Source organism: Bubalus bubalis, chromosome 1 (genome assembly GCF_019923935.1).
Source record: "Bubalus bubalis isolate 160015118507 breed Murrah chromosome 1, NDDB_SH_1, whole genome shotgun sequence".
Taxonomy (NCBI): Eukaryota; Metazoa; Chordata; class Mammalia; order Artiodactyla; family Bovidae; genus Bubalus; species Bubalus bubalis.
In genome coordinates this window covers 27,908,645-27,914,660 of record NC_059157.1, presented here as the reverse complement: position 1 = coordinate 27,914,660, position 6,016 = coordinate 27,908,645, and positions in this window count along the sequence as shown.

Below are 6,016 nucleotides of genomic sequence, written 5' to 3'. Positions count from 1 at the left end.
TGGGATTCTCCAAACAAGAATACTGGAGTGGGTTGTCATTTCCTGGGGATCTTCCCAACCCAGGGATCGAACCCAGGTCGCCTGCGTTGCAGGCATGAGGGAAGCCACAAACCCCAAGTAAATAAACCTTTTCAAAAATACTGAAGGGAAATTGCACGTATTTATATGTGCATATGGGATCTGGCCGTGGCGCTAGTGGTAAAGAACCTGCCTGCCGATGCAGGAGATGTAAGAGACATCGGTTAGATCCCGGGGTCAGGAAGATTCCCTGGAGAAGGGCATGGCAACCCACTCCAGTTATTCTTGCCTGGAGAATCCCGTGGACAGAGCAGCCTGGCGGGCTACAGTCCATGGGGTCGCAGAGTCAGACACGACTGAAGTGGCTTAGCGCAACACAGCACAAATGTACATATATGCGCTTCCTGGGTGGCTAAGTGGTAAACAATCTGCCTGCGATGTAGGAGACACAGGTTCCATCACTAGGTGAGGAAGACCTCCGCCCCCCACCCCCACCTCCACCCCCGACGCCCGCCCCTGGAGAAGGAAATGGCAATCAGCTCCAGTATTCTTGTCTGGGAAAGTCCCTGGACAGAGGAACTTGCCAGAGGGACGGGACTGAGCTACTAAACAACAAAGTATGTGCATAAATACATGTAGGTAATACATATATACATATGTACATATGTGCATATATACAAATATATTTTAAGAAAACAGAACAAGTGATCTATAATCCGTGCATCCCCATTTCCAGACAATTCTGATAACGTTTGAGCAACAATTCTACCTTTTCACTAGATATATTTTAATTATATTCTTAAAATGTATTACCTACTGAATTTGGAAGTCTTTCCCAATGAGGAATCGCCTTAGTTTCCTTGTCTAACCCCATCTGTAGCCATTGTCGATGACACTGTAACACCAGATATTAATTTCTCAAAATTCTCTAATTTACATTTGCCCATTCTGTCTCATTAGCCAGCTATTTTTAACAACATCTCTTGCAAAGAATTAACTTGAAAGAAAGCAGAACTCCGAAACTTCTATTTCTGGATTCATTGGCTTCTTGTTGCCTCTCATACTTGCAGTTCCGCCCAAACTTGACCATCTACTGTGGAGCCCCATACCAAGGTCACAGGTGTGAAGCCCTGTACCAAGATCCCAGGATAAAAATCTCTGGAACTGACCAAGCCCCATAGCAACTGTTGCCATGAGCCTCCACATCTAAACCGGCCAGTTTCCTGACACCTAATGACACCATTCCAGTAGGAATTTTCTTTCTTGAGGCTGTGAATATTGGCTGCAAGCCTGCCGAAGTGTTCGGCTCTCCCTTGAACCAACCCACTATTCTAATACTGTTCTGTCTCTCTCTCTCTAATAAACTTTATTCTCTTCTCATTCTGCCTGATGTCTGAAAATTCTTTTCCAGCCCATGCATGGACCATGACATCATCTAGGCCTTTCACTCTTTTTTAATTTTTAAGATACATGAAACAATAAAAATTCTGAAGCTGTTATTCTTATATATTCAATGTATGAAGACATTGTTCTTTTGCTAGGGCACATGCTAAAGCAGCAGACTTGATTTGCCTTTTCACTATGTCGACATTTGCACTGACAGTAGATGAAACTGCTGGTGTCAAGCAAGCAGCAGCAAACAGGACCACAGTCATTTACTGTATTTTTTAAATCTCTACCTATTTGTAGACTTCCCGTTTTTTTTTTTTAAAAATCTGTTTTAATTAAAAACATTCATATTTCTTGATGCTGTGGTAAAATATTAAATCTCAACCATTGAGGACAGAATTTAGGGACTTTCCTAACAATCCTGTGGTTAAAACTCTGCACTTCAAATTAGGGAAATACAAGTTCAATCCCTGGTCAGGGATCTATGATCTCACATGCTAAGCCATGCTGCCCACCCCCCCCAAAAAAAAAAAGTATAGGATTTAGCATACCAGGTGACAAGATAGAAATGTGTAAAACATTTATGTTGCATATGGAAAAACAATGGTTGTCTCACAAAAATGCATTTTTTCTGATTAAGTTGCAAGCTTAATACTAGTGCTATTTTTTTCATAGGTCATTTTTAGTAGAAAGACTGTGGTCATTCGCATGTAGTGATTTGGAAAGACATTTTTTCAAACACTGTCATCTCAAGGAAACTAAGTGCGTTAGTTCCTAATGATAAAATCTGAGCTTTTAAGCAAAAATGAGAGTTTTAGAAAACTTGTATCTACTATTCTAAGCTTGACAGCTTCCCAATTCTTGGTCTTTTCTGATGAAATTAGTAGAGATATTAACAACTGATTGTTTTTGCTATTGTAAAATGAAATCTGTCAACATTTGGAAAACCTGCAAATTCAGTGAACCAATTAAAAGATGCTTGCTCCTTGGAAGAAAAGCTATGACAAACCTAGACAATGTATTAAAAAACAGAGACATTACTTTGCCAACAAAGGTCTATATGGTCAAAGCAATGATTTTTCCAGCAGTCTTGTATGGATGTGAGAGGTGAGTATAAAGATGGTTGAGTGCCAAAGAATTGATGCTTTTGAACTGTGGTATTGGAGAAAAGGACTGAGAGTCCCTTGGACTGCAAGGAGATCAACCAGTCCATCCTAAGGGAAATCAGACTTGAATATTCATTGGAAGGACTGATGCTGAAGCTGAATCTCCAATACTTTGGCCACCTGATACGAAGAAATGTCTGATGGAAAAGACCCTGATGCTGGGAAAGTTAGAAGGGGGGAGAAGGGGACAACAGAGGATGAAATAGATGAATGCCATCACCGACTCAATGGACATGAATTTGAGAAAGCTCCCAGAGATGGTGAAGGACAGAGAAACCTGGTATGGTGCAGTCCATGGGGTCACAAAGAGTCACACAACTGAGTGACTGAACAAGTTATTTTCTAAAAGCTCAATGCATGATGTTACAAGATTATGAAAGGGTAAAGTGGATTCAAAGTATAAAATCAGTGAACTTTCGTGTTACCGAGGACACAACATTCATTAATATGATTTAAAAACAAACAATTATCTGAAAAGGTATAGAATGATCTCCCCTTTCCCAACTATGTCCTAGTGTGAGGACAGATTTTCTTCATGGACTCCAACTAAAATAACATTGCAATGGATAGAATGCTAGAATAGATATAAATCAAAAATTAAAGAGATATGCAAATTTTTAAAATCATGCCTCTTGTCTTGAGGAACTGTTTAGAAAAGGTTCTTCATAAAAATGTTTATTTTTAACATTTCTGTGAACCATGTTTAAGCCTTTCAGCTGTTTTTTACCTGACAGGTTTTTGAATAGACCATCCCCTTATTATACAAATTGCAGATATTTACCCTCTACTTATCATCTGGATTTGAATTTACTCCAGTTGGTTTTTACTGGGTCCTTTCAAATCCTCGTAGCTTGTCTTGCCTCCCTGAACATAATGTAGACTGAAAAACCAAAGCAGAACACTGATCCATTACAAAAATGAAGGCTTTTAGAAAGTCAGTGGTAACTCCTGGCTTTATCTTGAGCTCTCAGCAGTCAACATAGTTGGCCAGGAACAGTTTCCTCTCTTTGCAATCAGGATCTTGTAAATGACATCCCTTCTACTTAATTTGCCCGTTTCTCAAAATTCTTTTTTTTTTTTCTTGGCTTTGAATCCTATTGAACCTCTAAATTTTCACAGGCTTCAAGGGTCAGTGTTAGTTCCTTCCCTTCTAGTTCTAATATCTCCCTAGGTAATCCACATTTACTTCCAAACGTTTATTTAATCATCCACCTAGACCCGGCACTCCCAACTCATCTGCAATTCAATGTCTAATAAGCACCCCACATTAACATACCTATAACACTTTTGGATTTTAATCAATAATGCCTTCCCTCCCCCAACTCCCTGGTGGCTCAGATGATAAAGAATTTGCCAGCAAATGCACAGATGCCTGTTTGATCCCTGGGTCAGGAAGATCCCCTGGAGGAGGAAATGGCAACCCATTCCAGTATTCTTGAGTCAGACCCCAAACTCACTTTAAAATTTCATTTGGAAGCACCATGTAAGCCACCATCAATTCCTCACCTTTATTAGTTCATACTCAATCCTGCCCCACTTCTATCTCTAAATCATCAGCACAACAGCCAGAATACTATCTTTTGGGGGGTAAGAGCTTTTTTCAAAAAAAAAACAAAAACAAAAACAACAACTTTTTATTTTATATTGAAATATAGCCGATTAACAATGTTGTGGCAGTTTCAGGTGGAGAGCAAGGGACTCAGCCACACATATACACGTATCCATTCTCCCCCAGACTCCCATCCAGGTTGCCACATAACAATGAGCAGAGTTCTACATGCTATATAGTAAGCCCCTGTGGGTTATCCATTTTTAATATATCAACGTAGACAAGTCCATCCCAAATTCCCCAACTATCCCTCACCCGATCCTTGCACCCTGGCAACCATAAGTTTGTTCCCTCAGTCTGTGAATTCAACAACCAGAATACTATATTAAAACCTTAATCGAGTTTCTTTCTTTCTTTTTTTTTAATTTGGCTGTGTGGCTTGCAGGATTGTAGTTCCCCCACCAGGGATTGAACTGGCATCCTCAGCAGTGAAATCTCAGGGTCCTACCATTGGAGGGAATTCCCTCTAATCATTTCTAATAACTTCCCATGGCACTTAGGATAAAATTCAAAGGCTAACACAGTTCTAGATGATCTGGCCTCCTGCCCAGAGAATCTGATGGATAGAGAAGACTGGTGGGCTACAGTCGTTGGGGTCACAAAGAGTCGGGCTACAGTCCTGGGGTCACTGAGCAAAACACGTTCGCTTTTTCTTTCAGCCCTCTTTCCTCCCTACAGTTCTCAGCTCAAATATCACTTCCTCTGAGATTCCTTTCTCTAACTACCCAACTTGAAATACCTTCCCGCCATTTATAATCATTTCCTCTGTATCTATTTTATCTAACACTGAGTAAATATTTTAAATCAAACCAGCACAAAGAGAAATCAGTGAAGGACAGAGAATAGAGATTAAATATTTTTACAGGACCCAGGTGAAAACAAAGTAGGAGATCATGAGTATGTTATCTATGCACCAAATTCATACCTATTCTTGTTTTTTTATAATTTTATTTATTTTTTGCCCTGGCTTTTTTCATCTACCCTTTTATACCATTGCATTGTATATATGTTTCTAAAGCTTCCCTGAATACTAAAATCAAGCTTAGGTATTTAAAGAAAACCATGATTAAGGAAGCTTCCCTGGTGACTCAAAGGGTGAGGAATCCGTCTGCAATGTGGGAAGCCTCGGTTCAATCCCTGGGTGGGGAATATCCCCTGGAGAAGGGATTGGCAACCCACTCCAGTATTCTTGCCTGGAGAATTCCATGGACAAAGGAGCCTGGCAGGCTACAGTCCATGGGGTCGAAGAGAGTCTGACACAACTGAGCGACTGAGCACACACAGGATTTTCTTCAGAGAAAAGCTTCCCTTTCTTTGTAATCCTGGTATTTCCTTTCGGGGAAAGAGGGAGAAAAATGGAAACCTAGGAGCTTTGATCTATTCAGCTACTCCCTCAGTCCCTCCCTCTCATCATCAGGTAGGGAACTGGTCACATTTCACATCCTACCCATACAATAAATCTAGGCCAGTGGTTATCAAAGTTCAGTGAACACTAGGATCATCTCAGCATATTCAAACAGATTTCTGGGCCCCGCCCTAACAGTCTTCTTGGGGTAGATCTGAGGTGGAGCCCTAATTTGCATTTTAATGAGTTCTTAGAAAATGCCCAGTAGTCAGGGACCTTCTTCAGGCATTTCAGTCTCTGTGGCCGGGTGAATATTTCATTCTTTCCTGTACCTCCAATGTCTTCCCTTGTGGCTCAGCTGGTAAAGAATCTGCCTGCAATGCAGGAGACCGGAATTCAATCCGTGGGTTGGGAAGATCCACTGGAGAAGGAAATGGCAACCCACTCGAGCCTAGAGAATCCCATGTAGCCTGGTGGGCTACAGTCCAT